Raw genomic sequence first — 22,925 nt, 5'->3', positions numbered from 1 at the left:
CTATTTTGTGCAGCTCGTTCTATTTGATTGAATGCCTCTATCATTTTTACATTAGTTTTTTCAAAGGTAATAGAAAGATCAATACTTCATATAAAATAAATAATGAAGATCTGAAATATGTTTCAAAAGTTAAAGATTTATGAGTGATTTTTGACGAGAGTTTGAGTTTTGTTGAACACATTAATTACATAACAGTTCAGTCTTCAAAAATGTTAGGATTTATTTTGAGACACTGTGGTAATTTTTCAGTTGACACTGTAAGAGGAGTTTATTGTTCTTTGGTGCGATCTAAACTTGAATATGGCTCTATAGTATGGTCTCCATAACATGCAGTTCATAATATGACTGTTGAAAAAATTCAACACAAATTTTTGAGGTTCTGTGCATTTAAATTAGGTCAAACTATTGTAGATCACGATTATTCATTAATAGAAAACAGTTTAAAACTTAATACACTGAAAAATAGAGGTAATCAAGTAGGATTAGTATTTTTGTATAATTTAATAAATGGAAATTTAGATTGCTGTGATCTATTACAGTGTATTAATGTTGATATACAAACTAGAAATCGAAGAGGTGATTTTATAACATTTTATATTCCTTTCCATCGCACAAGTTATGGCCAAAATTCACCTATAGATCGTTACTGTAAACTTATAAATGACAAACACATTGAAATTTTTGATATATCTCTGAATATGTTTAAAAATAATTTAAATAGAGTATTTATTTAATTTTTTTGTTAGTTCTAAGGTTATAGGTTACTTCCTTATGCTTGTCATGCACGGGGAGCTATACTGTAATATATATTATATCACATCGCTCTCTATAGTAATGAGTGAGCCTGCACATACGGAACCATTAGTTCCCTGTCTGCAGGCTCACTCATTACTATAGAGAGCGATATGATATAATATACATATATTACAGTATAGCTCCCAGTGCATGACAAGCTTAAGGATGTAACCTATAGCCTAGGCTATATTATAAAAAAATCACTCAGATGGGACAACAGGTTTAGAAAATTCGAGACATCAAAAATGCCCTATTTTTAAGGTGGTGCATTAATTTCTTGGAGAAGTGTATTGTAATTTAATGTAAATAATGTAATATTAAATAATTGTAATTTAATATAAGATGTAATATAAGTTCCTTAAAAATATATTTTTTATTTCCCACCATACATTCTCCACAGGTCTAAATATCGATGCTAGACGTCCACCGGAGGTCCTCTCAGGACGTTAGATGGACGTTCGGCAGCAAGACATTGGACCAAACTGGGACGTCCTATGAAGGTCCAATTGACGTTCACTGAACGTCCCCTCGGACGTTAGGTGGACGTCCATTGGATGTTTGGCAACGTGGCATTTGGACCAAAATAGGACGTCCTGTTAAGGTCCAATTTACGTCCCCTAGGACGTCCGATTAAGGTCCAATGTACGTCCCTTCGGACCTTAAGTGGACGTCCAACAGACATTCGGTAGCGCGACATTTGGACCAAAATAGGATGTTCCTTGGACGAAAACTAACCTCCCTAAAGTCCGTGAAGGACATCCTTGTGCTATTAGGGATGTATCTATGTAGGTATATAGTCTCTTTATTCTATTATATTCTACTCTATTTCAAACCTATTCTATATAAGTATCTACACATTACACCTATTATCATCATCATCATTCTCTTTGCCTTATCCCTATGCAGTGTCGGCTTCCCTAATTGCATTTCTCCACACAATTCTATCTTGGGTCATATCAATGTTAATCCCCTTTACCAACATGTCCTGCCTTATCGTCTTCTTTGGCCTTCCTCTCCTACTCCTTCCAGGAATCTGCACTTCAGCTATTCTTCGTATTGGGTGATTAACGTCTCGACATTGAACATGACCAAACCATCTTAACCTATGCTCTCTCATTTTGGCATCAATTGGTGCCACACCTAGACTTCCCCTAATATACTCATTTCTAATTTTATCCTTCTTTGTCACTCCACTCATCCATCTAAGCATTCTCATTTCTGCCACATGCATTCGTTGTTCCGCTTTCTTTTTCACTGCCCAACATTCAGTTCCGTGCATCATAGCCGGTCTTATGGCTGTTTTATAGAATTTTCCCTTCAGCTTCATTGGAATTTTTCTGTCACACAACACACCACTCGCTTTTTTCCACTTCATCCATCCAGCCCTAATTCTACTGCATGCATCTCCATCTATTTCTCCATTACTCTGTGATACCGATCCTAAGTACTTAAAACTATTGCTTTTCACAATCGTTTCACCTATTATATTATATTTTACTTTATTCTATACTATATATCTATTCTAATCTATCTATATATTTCATTTAATCTGTTACATTCTACTTTATTCTGTTTTAAATCAAATACTTTATTAGTAAGTATTATATCTACATATATATTACATCTATTCTATTTCAAGTTTATACTATACTATATATCTATTCTAATCTATCTCCCTATTTTATTTATTTTATTAATCTGTTCTATTCTATTCTGTTTCAAATCAAACACTTTACTCAAACAAAGAAACAAACGACATTCAAAAGCTTCTAATAAAAAAATCATTGCATTGGTACTACTGAAAATATTGACATTTTTACAACATTTATTCCAAGTTCCTTCAATTTTTTTGAGGACAAGAAAATTTTGCTTTCAAGAAATTCACGAATTTATTGACGTCAAGTTAATAACGAACAAATATGGATGTCAAATTGTGCTTTGAGAACACGTCAAATTTGGCCTTGAATAACTTGGTCAATTTATTGTTCAATTTATTGTTGATGTAAAGTCCACTTAAGATGATATAAGGTCCAAATTTTTACAGTGGTTGTAGATAGATAATGTCTAGTCCCGTGTAAAGTTTTATTGAAAAATGTATAAAAACAAGTAAAATAAAAACTAAAATCCAAACTTTTTTGGGTTTTTTTGTAAGAGTATTTTAAAAAAATTTAAAATAAATGTTTCTTTCACTCTAACTTTACAAAAATCTACGCGGGACTAAACAATGCATGTAGTTTCAAAATAAAACAAAAATTAGGTCTTTAAGTGCTTTGGTTGCAGAGCTATGTGACATAATGTTAACATTGTCGTTAAATGGGACTTTGGGTGCCCTTAAATAATTTAGGAGGCTAATATTGAAAAAGAAACAGGCTTTAAAGCCTACATCCAAGAAGGAAGAAGAAGATGTTTATATTAATGAGTAGATAATTGAATAACCTTTCAAATAAGCTATTGTTTATTTTTTAAGCAAGAGGAGTGATTCAATTTTACCCCGTAATGCTTGTTTCTAATTGGTCCAACCGCAGGCCAGTTTACTCCACTGTTATTAAATTTTCACACTTACGACATTTATGAAATTTTGGCACTTCTGTCATTTTATAGGTTAATTAAGTATATCGACGATTTTTTATGTTTTCTGCATTATTCCTTTAATTTTTAGATTTTTAGTTTACTTTTATATAAAAACAGTTGTTTTAGAACTCTTCAGCGATGTGTTGAGAAATAAAATAAATCATATTAAGACCATAATAAATTTTATTTCTAAAAATCTTCTTTCTATATTTTCCAGTTTGTTAAATTTTGTAAAATATATTTTTATTATTTTGATTTTTTAATTTTAATCAACCTATACTAGGTACACCACTGGCAACGCCACTTTGACGCAAAAGGTGCATGCAAAAGGTGCATTTTAAACGAGGTAAAAATTTTAAAAAATCGGCCAGCCTGTAAACTATTCACTGACCCTAACTGTACCTCTATTCATCAGATACTCATAAATCTTATCCAAGGCGTCACAATACCCGATGGTTTGGTTGTATCAGTGGAAACACATGGCACATATGTCTATTGAAAACAAAGCAATTATCTCTCAACCCAAGAGTCCCTATGTTTTCTTTGTAGCCACTTGACATCCTTATTAAGTACCATGAAAATTCTAAACATCCCATAATAGGTACCGACTACCGACTATTTATAGAAATTTAGGTTAAAGTGAAACAAAAGAAGATTATCACGTTGTTGGACGTTTTGAATTTTGAATTTTTTTAGATTTTTCAGTAGAAGTTTCAGTAGATCGGTAAATTGGAGTTCAAATCAGTAGGTTTTATACAGTTTTCAGTAGGTGAGTAGATTAAAGTTCAAATCAGTAGGTCTACTGAAAAATCAGTAGACCTGGTAACACTGACCACAGATCACTTAACTCTCTTTAGATGTTTCACGCGCGAGATTTCAGTTTCTCCAGGCCCCTGATTCTAAATCAAATTTCGACCAAAAACAAGTCGCTTTCAATATGGCGACTGTCGAAATTATTAGACACGGTTAAACACAGTATAGGTAATAGGTATTTAGTCCATTCCGAAGTTGTAGTTTGTTTTGACATTTCCGTTTTATTTAACCTAACCTATGTTTTGTGTTTTATTGTTTATTGTGTTGTATACAAGGAGTTGTATATTGAAATTGAATTGATTCTTGTTTCATTGAATATAGAGGAGTTGTTCTGTTGCAAGTTGTTCTAGTTTTGTTGTTTTAAAATCTGCGAAAAACTATTTATAGATAATGGTGAACTTAAACAAGAAATGGACATGCAGTTTGCTGATTACTTAATTGTGTACTCACAACACATAGGTACAGGCATTATGCAAATACATACCATTTAGAGGATACTTCATTCAAATTGGAGGACTCTGCGATATTGGGCTTCCTTAATAGTTTACCAGACGTAGACACTGTCTTTTTCTTGGTAGAAAATGACACCTGTTTCACCCTTTCTGAATTTTCTCAAGTCTCATATTTGGATCAACGTGAAATTTGTTGGCTTTCACAGCTTTAATTTGATTAACGGCTGTCATTAAAATATCTTCACTGTTGCATTTTTGACCTAATGCAATTACTTACAGTGCTGAGCAGATAGTATCTCATGTAATTTCTATCTATCCCTCGGTTTTTGATGTGTGCGTAGGTGCTGAAGACTCCAGTTCTTCCCAAATATCACTGCTTGGAACTTAATTATTTAGTGTGACTCATGTAATACAAAGGTAGTGAATGTGCTGGCAAATATTTGATTGAATTAAAGATTTGATTGAATTTAATTTAATAAAATAATCAAGGCAAGTACATGAGTAGGAATGGTAGCATATTTTACATAGTATGTAGCTGACAAGATAACATACATTAAACAGTTTCTCTGTAACAGTACATATTTTTGAGTTTGTTTTATTTTTAATTATCCATTTTTTAAATTCATCATTTCCTTCCACACTTTCAATATCAAATTTATAATTTGTGGCTACAATTAATGGCAGTCAATCAATCAGTCCTTTTTCCTGAAAGCCACAAAAATGTTGACAAAATTAAATCAAAACATATTTACAAACCTTTTGTTATCTGAATTAGTCTTTCCACTTGTTTATCTCGAGTGTAGTGTGTCAAATTATGCATGCTTTTATCTAGTTGTTTCACCTTTTTATAATACTGTGCATACTCTCCAAGTACATATTTGTATTTGTTAGTAATTCCTTTCTATAACAGTAGAACCCCGACTTAGTATTCAAACTATAATTTTTACTCAGGTACTCATAAAATTTAACAGTACCAGAATCATTCTCCAGTTGGAAAATTCAACAAATCTATTTAAAAGTTGTTAACTTCTAAAGTACTTTGTATAAATTTCAAGCACTTGTATACATACTTCCATTCTTTTTTCAACTACAGAAATTTTTGTTAGATTAGTTTTCCAGGCACAATCAATGTGCCAGGAACAAAATAATCGATTAGACACAGCTGTCACATTATCACTGCTGTCCATCCGTTATAAAAAGTTTCCATTATATCTCTCATAAACATATCTGTAGTGATATTATTAGGTAGAAATTGTAGTATTCATTCTATTTGAAATCATGTATGTCACAGCAACGCCTTCACCAATATTAGTTCCATAGGTACCATCAATACAAACAATTTTTTTTGCAAATGTCATGACAGCATAACGTTGTACATATATCATTCATAATGATAATGCAGAAATCTGAGCAATCTAAATTATGCTGACTATCCTCAGAGCCTTGAGGTCTGTAGTATAATACACTGGCTACACACTACGTTTTGCCTGAGACCATGTCTGCAGAGACTCATTTGCGCAGGTAAGAGCAGCAAGACGGTATCACATGTAAGCCTCCAAGCGCCGCCTGTACTCTCGTCAACATGCTGAAGATTTTACCTGTGCAGTTTTACTTGAAGTGTGGTCAGAAGTTCAGTCCGGCAAAAGTTTTCAAGGTGGACAGTCGAAATGAGTGATATTAGAAGCATTGCAAACCTATTCTTAATTGAAGAGTTGTACAAATTTTTGAGCTGGCATGCATTATGGAAGGTGAAAAGTAGAGAATGAAGCATACACTTTAATGATTGAAAAATTAAAAGAGGCAATATTTTATTTTTATATTTTTAGTTCATTCTAAAATAGAGAATTCTTTTAAATCATATAAATTTCTTTTACCATTTTAGTATTTAATTTTCCAATATTGGGGTACTACTGCCAAAAAAAATTTATATACTTATAATAATAGAATATAATAATTAATCAACTTATGTATTTCTGCTAAGTTCTGACACTGTTTTCTTGTGGCATATTTAATGTAGTATTATGTTCATATGGGATTGAGCCACTGTTGTAGGTGTAAAGAAAATTGCATTTCTTAATTTACTACTGATTGGTGTTTCAATTTCCACTCCGGAAGTCTTTCTACTCTCTACAAAAATTTAAGCAGAATTTTGGGCATGGATGCCAAATTTTTGTCGAAATAAAAGATGCTAATCGAATTTCTAACTGTCTAAGAAATTTCCTGCTATTTCTATTGTTGACACTTGACACACATATTTGTTGCATATTTGCGTTTGTGGAATAATCATATCTACCTGAAAAGGTATTTTGTAAGTTTCTATCAATTAAAAACCATGATTAATTTAAAAAAATTTCTTTATTAAACTATATCTACGTTCACAATATTTAGAACTTGAATTAAATTCTATAATTAAACTATATTATGAATTACACCATGGCTATTTTGGCATGGTACACTACCTTCATTATTGAAATACCATAAAAAAAGTTTATCCTTAGTTTGCTTGGCGTCTCTGGAAATACTTATATAATGTTATCTCTGCATATCAATGAGATTAGAATCTTCTGTTCTTAAACCATTCCTATTGTCAACGTCTAAGCTTCCAATGGGAGTATAGGTTGAAGCATATTTAATTCTCAAAAAGTTATGGAGTACACAATATGTCATGACAATGATATATACAGTTTTTAGATTTAAATTAATAGTGGTATGGAAAATTCAAAATCTGTTAGCTAAAATACCAAAGGCATTTTCTACAACTCGCCTTGTCCTTGACAGGCGGTAATTGAATATTTTGCGTTCATTTGTTAATTCTCTTTGATTAAACGGTTTTAAGAAATGTGGAGCTAAGGCAAAAGCTTCAACACCAATAAACACGTCACTAAGCATTTTATCTGAACCACTGAGGCGATCAAAGACTGGAATTTGTAATGTATTTTCTTTTAATTTGTTGTAAAATATTGTTTGCTCTATAACACCTCCATCACAAATTCTCCCATTCACGCCAAATTCGTATATTATGAACTCATAATTAGCATTTACAACTGCCATCAAAACCATACTATGAAATCCTTTATAGTTATAAAAATAGGAACCTTGCCCATTTGGTAGAATACTCTGCACATATTTGCCATCAACGGCACCGAAGCAATGGGGAAAGTTCAATCTTGCTTCAAATTCCTTTGCTATATGTTTCCATTATTCTTGTGGCTTTGGAATCTAACAAAAATATTTTTTTAGGATTTCTCTGACACAGTTTCCAGTACAGAACTGCCACAGGAATCTCCAGTGGAGTTGCAACCGCTCTCACGGACGTCCACAAATCAAGTTACAAAACTGTTACATGACTCTATTGGAGTTGCAACCGCAATTGGATAAAAGTGAAATTCGAATAATGCCAGAAAGACTATAACCGTCCAAAGTGATAGTGTGAAATTAAAATCAAATGATTACGTATAAATCATATTTATAATAATTATAAATAGTAGCTGTATTTTTTAAATAAACAGATTTGATAAGTTATATTATTTTTCTACAGTTGGTATGTTTTAATAAATATATTTTAAGACTACTGACAGTATTGTTGGTACTTTGGATCTTTTATTTATAGTAGAGGATCCAATATAATGTCGATCTGCACCGATCTGTTTAATAATGGATTAAAATTATTGGATATGTAATTTAGTATGGTAACAATTATAAAAAACAAGGGGTGCCCGATATAATTTTGTTCTGACTATAATTAACATGCATACATAATCGAAAACCTCTTATACCCGAAGGTGTCGAGGTGTACAAGCTCTCTTAAATTTTTTTCTACAAATGTACACCACTCTTTTCTGTCTCTAGCTAGTTCCTTCGGCTCACTCTATGTCTTCCCTCTTTCTTTGAGAATCTTGCTTATCCTATTGTTCCATGTTTTTCTTGGTCGTCCTGTACAGTGTATGCCAGTAGTACAGTCTCATTTACGCATTCAGTATTATTTTCTGTCATCCATGGTTTAAATTTAGCGTATTCCTTGTCATAGATACGTTTATTTGGTAATAGATTCTCAGTCGCTTTATTGGCTTTTTTTCAGAAATATCGAATTTCTCTTGCATTCTGACTTTTTTGACAATTTCACATAGAAAAACTTTGTTTATGTTAATACCAAATTGCTAACCAACATCACTTTTCTACCAACAGTACTAAATACCTGCTGCAATACAGTATTTCTTCTAATTTATTATATTATAAAATTAAAACTTTAACTGACGCAATGAACCGCTATGACATAAAATTTTATATTCACCACATGCATAATTATGTAATTTATAAGCTTGTCGCCCTTAGGGTATAAACATCTATTTAATGCCCTTGATACATAAATAACTGTTTAATATATAAAAAAAGTAATTTTTTAATTATTCATTAATTATAGTCAAAACAAAATTATATCGGGCACCCTTTTTTTTATAATTTGTAAACATACTAAATTACATCAAATAATTTTAATCCATTAAACAGATCGGTGCAGATGGACCTTACATCATATCTCATTAGACTATTAAAAGGCTATTAGATTAAATTAGAGGAATTAGGGATGGTGCCAAAAGAATGTGCAGATAAAATTCGATTACGAAAACGTCAAGAATTACAGAAAATTGGATGCATATGCAGTAGTCATATAATATTAAAAGTAAATAATGTCACAAATGAGGTTTCTATGACATTTCAAAACACATTATTATGGCGTGTTTTGGGCATGATATAGTGTTGAAACATATAGACCATTAGCACTAAAAACATAGGAATAAATCGACTTTTAAATACAGCACCTAGAGACTTTAAACTTTTCGTGTCTAGAGACTTAAACATGTCTATGGTCACGTCACCTTCTGGATGCACTACCTGGTGCCCAAGATCACTGCTAAGACATGTTGTCTTCTGGAGTGTGGAGGATTTTTGAGCACCGGGGGTCATTTCCACCCATTTTTCTATAGTATACCTTTTTTCTGACACCATCCTAAACACAATACAAAAAGTTGCAAATCTCTAGGTGCTGTATTTAAAAATCGATTTATTTTGTGCTAAATGCCCTGCTCTAATATTCGCATTTGGAATTACTGCTAATAATATAATAAATCCCTTTTAATGCACCAATTTAAATAAGACTCCTATTATCATTATAACAAACATCACAAATTTTAAAACAACAAAGCTAGAACAACCTTGGACAGTTTAAAAGTCTCTCTATATTCAGTAAATAAATAAAACAAAAAATCAATTCACAAGTAAGTGTAAAGGCAAAAAAGGCATAATATGCCTGTATATAATACAGGGTTGTTAACAACGCAACTGAATATTTCCGTAGAGAGCTCTTCAAAAATCCGTAGAAATCCGTAGTGCAGAAATCTGACAGAAAATGACACTTAGCAGACCAAAAAAAGAAGAAGAATGACACTTGACAGACAAAAAAGAAGAACAATGACACTTGACATACCAAAAAAAGAAGAAGAATGACACTTGACAGACCAAAAAGAAGAAGAATGACACTTGATAGGCAAAAAAAGAAGAAGAATGGCACTTGACAGACCAAAAAAAGAAGAAGAATGACACTTGACAGACCAAAAAGAAGAAGAATGACACTTGATAGGCCAAAAAAGAAGAAGAATGGCACTTGAAAGACCAAAAAAGAAGAAGAATGGTACTTGATAGACCAAAAAAGAAGAAGAATGACACCTTAAGAGTAAAAAAATCCTCATTTTAGCTTTTTGATGGCTGCAGCTGAAAAATCCGTAGAAATGTGGTCGATATCTGAAAATCCGAAATAATTTCGAAAATCCGTAGATCTACGGAAAAATCCGTAGAGTTAACAACCCTGATATAATATATTATATTATTTTATGATACACATATAGGTTATGTCAGAAGGGAAATGTCAAAACAAAGCTACAACTTCGGAAGGGACTAAATACCATACCTATTACCTATACCAAAGAATACATATCTCTCACAAGAACCGACACGGACGGCGATTCTTTTGTTGTTAGCATGTACTTAATTTTAGTATCGAGTTGGCAAGTGTACACGCGAGTACACTGAGAAAAGTCTCGCACATTTCTGGCGTGTATCAATAAAATTTTAGTTGCACTGAGAGAAAGGTTGCATGCAGGGCCGGCTTTTGTTGACATTCTTAATATGGTGGAATTATTTTTGATTTACAAAAGGTTGCAAATACAAGACAAAGTAATGGTGAGAATTATATTGATTAAAACCATGGATAAAATACCTTTTTTATCCTGATTTTAGCATTGAAAGACCAATAATAAAATATATTATAGTAACGTGACATTCACTAATTATTCTTTTTGGCTTATATTGATACAACGATACAAAATACAATTTGTTGTTTTCACCAATTTTGAAAAAGTGTGAACAAGTTGGTGAGAATTTGAACGACTTGGTGTGACCTAATAGGCTGTCTGTCCGTCCGACCGCGAATATAACTCCTTCAGTCACTATACCAGGTAGAATGACAAATGAGGTGTCAAATGAAAGCTTATAATCCATGGATGGTACTCAAGGTGAGACATTTGACCTAGACTGTCTGTCCGTCCGACCGGAAATGTAACTCTTCCGTCACTATACCAGGTAGAATCACAAATGAGGTGTCGAATGAAAGCTCATAATACATGGATGGTACTAAAGGTGGGAAATTTGACCTAGGACTTCCGGTTTTAGAAATGCGACCGGAAGTACTCTTTTAAAGTCACCGCAATAGCACAAGTGATATATTATTCGACGCGCATTCGCAAGACGAGAACAAATATATACTTCTGGTTTCATGACTGTCTGTCCGTCCGACCGCGAATACAACTCCTCAGTTACTAATACAGATAGAATGACAAATGAGGTGTCGAATGAAAGCTTATAACCCATGGATGGTATTAAAGATGAAAAATTTGACATCGGACTTCGGTTTTAGAGTTACAACCGTAGGCACTGCTTTAAAGTCACTCAAAATATGATATGAATGTAAAACAAGATGACAAAATTAGTAAAATCGTAGATCAATCGACGCAAAGTTACACGAAGAGTTCCAATATCGACTTCCAGTTCTACTTTCGATTACTTTGGGTGAAAACCTAGGACCAATTACTTGTTTGTCGAGATATTTCCTAATTCATTATATTCGTTATTTCGTAAAATAATCGAAAAATAACAGCCGTTGTAACCGTCACGGAATCCAATTCTTTTTGGATGACAAATGTTCGTGATCAACAACAAGAAACTGTATGTTAAAATCGAATGTCAATATTTTCAATTTTTATTGTCTTGGAAACCAGCCAAAACATTCCGTACATTCCAGCCAAAACCAGCCAGTACATTCTTTAAAGTCGAATATCGGGGTAAATAAATAAAAAACCAATAAGTATTGTACTATTTTATTTCTATAAATATAAAGATGTAATAACTGAAAAAATATATATAGTATACAATAAAAACTAATAAGCAATCGAGAAAAGAGAAAAGGTGATTTTTTTAATTAATATATTAATTAATATATATGGAAACGTTTTGATCATTATGGTCAGAAGCTTATATTCTATATGAAAGCAGCCTTTAGCTTTTTTTGTTGGAACGCAAGTATAATCAAGAGAATGTAAACCTATTATGAAGAGTGTATTGTCAATTATCAAGCATTAACTTGAATGTTGAAACAATTTCAAGTGATATATATCACTTGAATATATCCAATATTGGATCAAACTTTTTGAATTAGCTAAATTATATAATGTTACTCCTGAAAATCCTGAATTTCAAGTAGTCAGTATAAATTGTTTTATATATTTGACCTAAGTTATTGTTTTATACAAACTACAGAAACAATTTAATGAAACATAGTTTATTAAATTTAATTTAGGTTTGCTGATAAAAGTACTTTATGGAAGTTTTTGTGAGTATTGGATTCTCAACTTTTTAAACACAGCACGTGGCTTGTGGAATGAACACATATAAAATATGACTTTGTGCTCTTCCTGCAGATGCATTTGGTACAGTAGAGGTCAAAGAAAGGTTAGAGAATTTGTATGATATTTTAGATTCAAATTCTTTGTGAAATCCCAATACAAAATTAATTTTTTATACGATAGTTTATAGTTCATGAAAAAGCTTAAAATAATTAATTCACATAATCAAGATATCTCAAAAAGAATTAAATTGTATAAATGTTGGAAAATAACAATTAATAGTTGTAGGCTATATAAGAAAATATATATAGAAAATAAGTCTATACAAAATATTATGAGCTACAAACTGATACAAAAACAAAATACTAACGCCAAGCCAAGCCAAACAAACAACTGTGACAACAAACGCCGATCCTGTACAAGACAAATGTCACCAAAATTATTTGCTATTCATACAAATTGAGAAATGGCCGATCTGGCACATGCGCATAAAAATTTAGTTCATAGATAATCCGTTTGTGTCGGTTCTTGGGAGATATGTATTCTTTGCCTATACTGTGTTTAGCCGCGTCTAAAGTGCACTTTACATCAACAATAAATTGAACAATAAATTGACCAAGTTATTCAAGGCCAAATTTGACGTGTTCTCAAAGCACAATTTGACATCCAAGTTTGTTCGTTATTAACTTGACGCCAATAAATTCGTGAATTTCTTGAAAGCAAAATTTTCTTGTCCTCAAAAAAATTGAAGGAACTTGGAATAAATGTTGTAAAAATGTCAATATTTTCAGTAGTACCAATGCAATGATTTTTTTATTAGAAGCTTTTGAATGTCGTTTGTTTCTTTGTTTGAGTAAAGTGTTTGATTTGAAACAGAATAGAATAGAACAGATTAATAAAATAAATAAAATAGAGAGATAGATTAGAATAGATATATAGTATAAAATAAACTGAAATAGAATAGAGTAGAATATAATAGAATAGATGTAATATATATGTAGATACTTACTAATAAAGTATTTGATTTAAAACAGAATAGAGTAGAATGTAACAGATTAAATGAAATATATAGATAGATTAGAATAGATATATAGTATAGAATAAAGTAAAATATAATATAATAGGTGAAATGATTGTGAAAAGCAATAGTTTTAAGTACCTAGGATCGGTATTACAGAGTAATGGAGAAATAGATGGAGATGCATGCAGTAGAATTAGGGCTGGATGGATGAAGTGGAAAGAAGCGAGTGGTGTGTTGTGACAGAAAAATTCCAATGAAGCTGAAGGGAAAATTCTATAAAACAGCCACAAGACCGGCTATGATGCGCGGAACTGAATGTTGGGCAGTGAAAAAGAAAGCGGAACAACGAATGCATGTGGTGGAAATGAGAATGCTTAGATGGATGAGTGGAGTGACAAAGAAGGATAAAATTAGATATGAGTATATTAGGGGAAGTCTAGGTGTGGCACCAATTGATGCCAAAATGAGAGAGCATAGGTTAAGATGGTTTGGTCATGTTCAACATCGAGACGTTAATCACCCAATACGAAGAATAGCTGAAGTGCAGATTCCTGGAAGGAGTAGGAGAGGAAGACCAAAGAAGACGATAAGGCAGGACATGTTGGTAAAGGGGATTAACATTGATATGACTCAAGATAGAATTGTGTGGAGAAATGCAATTAGGGAAGCCGACACTGCATAGGGATAAGGCAAAGAGAATGATGATGATGATAATAGGTGTAATGTGTAGATACTTATATAGAATAGGTTTGAAATAGAGTAGAATATAATAGAATAAAGATACTATATACCTACATCCCTAATAGCACAAGGATGTCCTTCACAGACTTTAGGGAGGTCCGTTTTCGTCCAAGGAACGTCCTATTTTGGTCCAAATGTCGCGCTACCGAATGTCTGTTGGACGTCCACTTAAGGTCCGAAGGGACGTACATTGGACCTTAATCGGACGTCCTAGGGGACGTAAATTGGACCTTAACAGGACGTCCTATTTTGGTCCAAATGCCACGTTGCCAAACGTCCAATGGACGTCCATCTAACGTCCGAGGGGACGTTCAGTGAATGTCAATTGGACCTTCATAGGATGTCCCAGTTTGGTCCAATGTCTTGCTGCCGAACGTCCATCTAACGTCCTGAGAGGACCTCCGGTGGACGTCTAGCATCGATATTTAGACCTGTGGAGAATGTATGGTGGGAAATAAAAAATATATTTTTAAGGAACTTATATTACATCTTATATTAAATTACAATTATTGGATATTACATTATTTACATTAAATTACAATACACTTCTCCAAGAAATTAACGCACCACCTTAAAAATAGGGCATTTTTGATGTCTCGAATTTTCTAAACCTGTTGTCTCATCTGAGTGATTTTTTTATAATATAGCCTAGGCTATAGGTTACATCCTTAAGCTTGTCATGCACTGGTAGCTATACTGTAATATATGTATATTATATCATATCGCTCTCTATAGTAATGAGTGAGCCTGCAGACAGGGAACTAATGGTTCCGTATGTGCAGGCTCACTCATTACTATAGAGAGCGACGTGATATAATATATATTACAGTATAGCTCCCCGTGCATGACAAGCATAAGGCAGTAACCTATAGCCTCAGGCTATATATTATTATAAAAAAATCACTTAGATGGGACAACAGGTTTAGGAAATTCGAGACATCAAAAATGCCCAATTTTTAAGGTGGTGCGTAATGCACTGTATATATAGGTAAACTTATATACAGGCTGTAACAAAAATAAAATTTTTGTGTTTATTTAGTTGGCTATCTATTATAGTGTACAATCATCTAGAATATTTTGAACAAACTAAAAACATGAATATATCATCGAAAAAATAATAAAAAGGTCTTAAAATGCTTGGTTAGATATTAAGATCTAGTTAAAAAGAAACCAAAAACTGTATATTTTCTACAGAACGTAGATTATGAATTTTTAAGCCAGCTAATCCCATTTATACAGGGTGTCCCGAAAAGATTGGTCGTAAATTAAATCACATATTCTGGGACCAAAAATAATTTGAATGAACCTAACTTACCTTAGTACAAATATGCACACAAAAAAAGTTACAGCCCTTTGAAGATACAAAATGAAAATTCGATTTTTTCGAATATATCGAAAACTATTAAAGATTTTTTATTGAAAATGGACATGAAGCAATATTATTGCAGTAACATCTTAAAGAAAAATTATAGTGAAATTTGTGCACCCCATAAAAATTTTATGGGGGTTTTGTTCCCTTTAACCCCCCCACACTTTTGGGTACGTTCCAATTAAATTATTTCTGCGGTACCATTAGTTAAACACTGTGTTTTTAAAACTTTTTTACCTCTTTCTATTTTTTCGATAAAGCTCTTTTTATCAAGATATGGCTTCTTTTTAAAATGGTTCAAAATATACCTAAAAATGTAAATCATAAATAAATTTTCATATTATTAGTCTCTACAATCGTACTTAACCATATACAAATATGTGGTGGATTTGACAAATATTCAAAATATCACGATAAAAACTGACTTCAAAAAAGTACTAAGAGGCAAAAAAGTTTTAAAAACATTGTGTTTAATAGTACCACAATAATAATTCAATTGTAACTTACACAAAAGTTTGGGGGGGGGGTTTAAACGAACAAAACCCCCATAAAATTTGTATGGGGTGTCGGGTGTCCAAATTTCACTATACAGTGGAACCTCGAGTGAAATCTCGATTATCTGTCTCTCTATTAACTGTTAACCATTTTGTAAGAGAGACTAAAAACTTTTTTTACAGTCACCTCCTGTTTTCATATGATATTTTTTGACATGTTTTGTAGTAAATTCAATTATCTATTTACTACAAAACATGTCAAAATTTACATGTGAAAACAGATGACCCTAAAAATGGTTTTTCGTCTCCTACAAAATTCATGAAAAAGCAGATAGGAGGTATTGTCACATCACCGACGATATACCAGAAGTATATGTGGCCATACCAAATAATACATCCTTGATAAATATAAACATTTTTATTGCACAAAATATATATATTTCTATATATATATATATATATATATATATATATATATATATATATATATATATATATATATATATATATATATATATATATTTCCATAATCATCACTACGATGATGATTCATTTGTATTGAATTGTACATTGCAATTCTCTGATGTTTGGGAAAAAGGGCTTAAGTCAGAATTGCACATCGATAATGTTTTGATGATTTCTGGACCAGAAAAATCGGCTCTTTTTATTGGTACATACAGTTTAAGTCTGCAACACTTTTTTTATGGTCCAGAAATCATCAAAACATTATTGATGTGCAATTCTGACTTCAGCCCTTTTTGCCAAACATCAGAGAATTACAATCTGGTCATAACTGACCAATGAGCAATTTTAATTTAACCTAAATTACTACTGTTCCTTAAAATGAAGAGCTTACCCTATAGCGTCTCTTATCTAATCTAACAAGATCGTGCACTATTCTAACATACACAGGCACACAAGCACTACGCTCTGCTTTTCACTATCACCTATCACTCAAACTAGTTCAAAAGGCTTTGTCCTCTTCAATCTTCTAGTTTGTCCAGTAGTAGATATCGAGGAGCTGGATTTCCTCAATATTCTCATACTTATGAAGTTGTTGTTGCTCATGACCTCCTGCTATCTTCTTGATGACTATATTATCCAGGTTCCATTCCTAGGTCTTGATATTTGTTTATAAAGTAATATCTTATTATGCATCGACAATGTGGAGTTTCTTCCAACTAGTCAATACACTTTTTATAGGTATCTTTCTTTTGCCTTTCATAGCCACAACAAGGCTATAATACGTTTCCTTCCTGGTTTTTTTGTAGACCACTTTCAGCTGATTCTAAAAAATTAAAATGAATGGTAATTTTTCTATTCTTTACAATTAAAAATCAAAAGAAATAGGAAATAGGTACTACTATTTACAGGTAATAATATGCATAAATAATTCGTTTCCTAAAGAATACAGAAAATTGAAAACGTTTTTATAATACTTACATAATTGTTTAAACAAAAGAGACCCAGCCAGAGCAAAACTAACAGACAGAACTGCAAAAAAGCCACTAATTTCCATTTTCCCACCCCCTTATCTTATATGCATTTTCCAATCAAAATTTTTAGGTTGTCATGAACATGAAAGACTCAACCTCAACAAATAATAATAAACAAAAAGCTCTACAGCTCTACTTCCACTTCCCGCCAAATGGACACATGTTGGTGACACTGAATTCACGCCAAATAAATGAAAAAATAGAACAATTTTCTTTTTCGTCAATTTCTTCACGTGAAGTTTATAACGAACAAACTTAGATGTCAAAGTGTGCTTTTACACGTCAAATTTGGCCTTGAATAACTTGGTCAATTTCTTGTCCAATTTATTGTTGATGTAAAGTGGACTTAAAACAAGAATCTACAGGTCGAGCAAGTCTTGTAAATTTCACGATTGCGAGCCACGTTTCACGCAACCGTGTTTGCGTACTTGTGTTTCGAGTTGCGTGGTCGTGTGGAGTTATATTTACCAATTCGCGCAATCGTACTTGAGACGCTGTGTCAGGTGAGGTGTTTGAAAATTTGTGTAACTTGATTGCTTGATTCTGTGGTGTGAAGGTGGTTAAACTTTTGTTTTATTTTTTTTTGTTGTTGCGAATATATCGCAGAAAGTTTTTAGATGAAGTAATTGTATGATGAAGATAACACAGAAAATACAAGAGGGCAGCATACTTTGCAAAACAATTGTTACAATTTGAAATCAACAAATTGTTAAGTTGTTGTCTTGCAGGTAAAAAAAGTGACTTTTTAAAAAAATTATATCTCGGAAACTAAAAATTATTTTTATTTATAATTGAAACATGTAAAAGTATAGTACTCTCAAAAAAATTTCAGCCAAAAATATTCATTTTTGTAGAGTTGACTGCAATTTTTCGACAACAGCCCTTTTTTGCAGTGAGCAGCATAACAAGTCCAGTCTCATCTGAAATCAAAGTTTCTTGTAGTTTATACCTCTGGCTAGTGAATGAACAAAGGATTTTTTATTAGATGAGGTCATTTTTGTTTTATAAAAAAAACTACTTTAAAAATGAGAAAAGTTGGGGTCAAAAATGTGTTTAAACTTATGTAAAATCTTCAAATTTCATTTTTTTAAATTCCTTCGTTCATATTCTAGCCAGAGGTATAAACTACAAGAAACTTTTTGATTTCAGATGAGACTAGTTATGCTGCCAACGCAAAAAAACTTAAACTCTACAAAAATGAATATTTTTGGCTGAAACTTTTTTTGAGACTACCTTAAGTACTATACTTTTACATGTTCCAATTATAAATAAAAATAAATTTTAGTTTTCGAGATATAATTTTTTTAAAAAGTCACTTTTTTTACCCACAAGACCTATGTAACCCCTTAAAAAAATGTTTGGAAGAATATGTTTGATGGCCAAGATGCATACATATATTTAGAAGGAAAGTTCCTGATTTCTGTAGTATAATACATAATACCGAAGAGGAAGTAGCCCTAAGCGCCGGACTCCACTTGCGATTTGTAGTTGTGAAGATTGAACACATTCTTTCAAATAGAAGTCAATCCATGATTATTTAGTCACAAATGGATTGACTTGTATTTGAAACAATGTGTTCAATCTTCCTGATTACAAATCGCAAGTGGAGTGCGGCGGTAATAACACCAAAATATTCCATATAGGTCCATAGAAGGTACACAGACATTGAAAAATTCCTGGAATATCCCCGAAAACATGTTCCCTGAACATCCCAGGAAAATCCTGTGTCAGCATTTTAAACATTACCTGAATGTCTTATTGGAACATTCCATGAATGTTCTCTGGACATTCAAAATATATTTTGTAGACATTCCCTGGATATACCAGAAATACAGTGATGAGCGCTCTAATAACCGGCAAAATAGCACAAAAGATGTATTAAGTAGTGAGATAAAAAGACATGAAACTAGTTGAGCTGGGAAATAGCGATATTAACTTATACATTTAGATTGTATTGATTGTGTACCACCTTCAGACGTATCAGACGAGTTTGGAAACTACCACTGTCACAGTGACAGTTTTAGTTGACATACTCCTCCGATATGTGTAAAGGTGGGATCAATATAACGTAAATTTAAAGGTTAATTTCGCTAAATTTCCCAGCTCGACTAGTTTCATTTCTTTTTATCTCACAACTAAATATGTTGCCCATATTTTGCCGGTTATTAGGGCACTTATCACTGTACATCCTTGCTGATGTGACAATACCTCCTATCTGTTTTTTCATGAGAGATGGAAAAACATGTTTTAAGGTCACCTCCTGTGTTCATATGTAAGTTTTGACTTGTTTTGTAGTTCATAGATAGTTTAATTTACTACAAAACAAGTCAAAAAATATCATATGAAAACAGGAGGTGACCCTAAGACAAGTTTTTAGTCTCTCTTACAAAACTCATGAAAAAACAGATAGGATGTATTATTACATCACTGACGATATGTGGCCATACCAAATAATACATCCTTGATAAATATAAACATTTTTATTGAACAAAATCTTTTCATACATTTTTTTAATGCAATTTACTGATATTCCTAAATATTTCAAAAAAATGTGTCACATTTGCTTTGTAAACCTTTCTTTTGCCTTTCGTAGCCACATATTCCGTTTCCTTCCTGGTTTTTTGTAGACCACTTCTCTCAGCTGATTCTAAAAAAAATGAAATAAATGGTAATTTTTCTATCCTTTACAATTAACAATCAGAAGAAATATTATTTACAGATAATGATATGCATAATAATAATAGGTTTGTTCTAGCATCAGTTTGAAACCATCAGCGAATAGTAGACCAGCGCGAGTAGAGGGGATCGCACTGGTGACTGTATTATGTTCTTTTACTGACCAACTGTTTGCTGATGGTTTTTGACTAGTTTGACTGTTTGCTAGAACAAACCTAATAATAATAAATATTTTGTATTTTGACAATGACATCTGATGTGGAAGTCAAAACATTAATAAAATTATTTTTTCAAGTTAACTTTCACATGCGCGTCTTAAAATTGTACTTTTAATACTTATATCATAAATAACTATTAAAACTATCTTAAGAGGAAACAGTATCGATCAACAGGTAGCGAAAATGTGTTCCAAGATTGCGGCTGTAATTTTGAATATTTTTCAAGATATTTGGCACACATATTCGTAATATAATAAAGAATGGCGGTACAGAGCCCAATTTGAAAAATATATTATTATGTGGAAATTACTCTGTAATTAAATACAATATAAAAAAACGAGCTTTTACCGCCATTAAGAAGAACAAAAAAATACACTTTCTTCAAATACAACTTTTTTATCCGATTTTGTGTTATTTTGGAACTACTAAAATTTTTTATTTCATTAGTAGTTCCAAAATTACACAAAATCTAGGCATCGGATAAAAAAGTTTATTTGAAGAAAGTGTATTTTTTTGTTCTTCTTAATGGCGGTACAGGCTCGTTTTTTAAATATTGTATAATTACAGAGTAATTTCCACATATTAATATATTTTTCAAATTGGGCTCTGTACCGCCATTCTTTATTATTTTACGAATACGTGTGCCAAATGCCTCGAAAAAATATTCAAAATTACAGTGACAATCTTGGAACACATTTTGGCTACCTGTTTATCGCTACTGTATTACCTTAAAACATTGTAATTTGCTAAACCAGTATATTTTACTCTACTACTACTCTACTAGCTACATTTTCCACTGTTTCTAAAGACTTGTTTACATGGGTAGAGTTTTGAGGAGAGTAGAGTAGCGGTAGTACTCTACCAAAAATGGCTTGATACCATTCACATGAGGAGAGTACAAGTATAGTACTGATGCTAGTATAGTGAAACCGATTTTTGTATTTTTAAACACTCTTGATTATAAGTGCACCTTAAATTCTTAATTTTTTGCTTAAGCTCGTTTACTCCAAAGCCCCCTTTGCCATTCTTTCGACGATTTCATCCTCTGCAGCTTGCTGCAAACTTTTATTTCTGTAGTATACACTACCTAAATTCCATAAACACTGGTATTCGCCGTATTATAGCTCTACAAGTTTTAAAGTTTCATCTTCGGTGAACTTCATTTTCACTATTTACACAAAACACAATTCCAGCCAGAATGACAGCGCCCCCATGTACTCTCCTACCTACTCTATTCTGCCATAATTGAGCGTGTTCCATGGGTAGAGTGTGCAGCCGAGTAGACATTTTGGCAGTAGTGGTGGTCATAGAGTAGTTACTTTGCCATAGGTTGCTAGTCACTCTACTTTAACTCCAACTATACACTCTACCAGCTATTCTACTGTGCTGAGCATTTTTACAGGTAGAGTTACTCTACTCTATCAAGTACTTGCATCATTACTCTACCTGTGTAAACAAGTCTTAAATCTACTGAATGAAAATCTACTTAATCTTAATCTACTCTTAATGAAAAATGTCTAAAATCATTTACCCACCTAGTATTATTGTAGAATTTAAGACAGTCCAGTGCCTTATAAATAATTTCAATATGAATATTTTTTCCTTTAATTCTCCTTTGATACCACTCCATTTTAGATTTTGGGGAACTAATTTCATTGTGTTTATAGCCCATATTTATTGAAGGAACCCAATCTGGAGATTGTTATTATCGATTAAGTCGGCTGGTTTTCCTATAAGATTAAAATGTTAACATCTTCAAAAATCGTTACTGTTGTAATTGTAACTTACCAGATATAAAATGATTACAGCAGACAGGACAGGAAAATTTTCATTTCGCTAGTAAAACCTGTACATTGTATTGCATTTAACCATTGTTGTCTCTCAGATACCTTATTTAGTTCAGTTTAAAAGTGAACTTTATCTTGACTTTATCACAATTACTTTGCATTTCACACTTCAAAACACAACACCAATGAAGCATATTATCTTTCTAAATTAATACTTCCAGAGAAAATGTTAAATTAATCTTTGTACAACACAAAATTACAAAGAAATACAACTAAAATTATCTAAAACTCATTAAGAACAGATAGAATAAGATTTATCTTTTACACCCAGTAGCCATATTGACATATTGATTTAATTTTGACAGCATGTTGGAACGGATTTAAATTTGGTAAATATAACTCCGCACGACCACGCAACTCGAAACACAAGTACGCAAACACGGTTGCGTGAAGCGTGGCTCGCAATCGTGAAATTTACGAGACTTGCTCGACCTGTAGATTCTTGTTGGCCTAACTGGGGGCACATAACATAACATTACC

The 22,925-nt window shown here is 32.3% G+C and overlaps 2 long non-coding RNA genes across 2 annotated transcripts; one reads left to right on the top strand and one right to left on the bottom strand.

The window, feature by feature from the left end:
* The first annotated feature begins 4,356 nt into the window (after window positions 1-4,356).
* Window positions 4,357-8,153, top strand: LOC126881533 (uncharacterized). Its single transcript, XR_007696896.1, has 2 exons — window positions 4,357-4,638; window positions 7,872-8,153. It is a non-coding gene; the product is annotated as an uncharacterized LOC126881533 (long non-coding RNA).
* An 11,848-nt stretch (window positions 8,154-20,001) lies between these two features.
* On the bottom strand, window positions 20,002-22,887 carry LOC126881556 (uncharacterized). Its single transcript, XR_007696912.1, has 3 exons — window positions 22,387-22,887; window positions 22,134-22,328; window positions 20,002-20,351 (listed from the first exon to the last, which is right to left on the bottom strand). It is a non-coding gene; the product is annotated as an uncharacterized LOC126881556 (long non-coding RNA).
* Window positions 22,888-22,925: the final 38 nt, after the last annotated feature.

Source organism: Diabrotica virgifera, chromosome 1 (assembly GCF_917563875.1).
Source record: "Diabrotica virgifera virgifera chromosome 1, PGI_DIABVI_V3a".
NCBI lineage: Eukaryota > Metazoa > Arthropoda > Insecta > Coleoptera > Chrysomelidae > Diabrotica > Diabrotica virgifera.
Note: the sequence above shows the minus strand (reverse complement) of the source record. Positions and strands in the feature narration are given on the sequence as shown.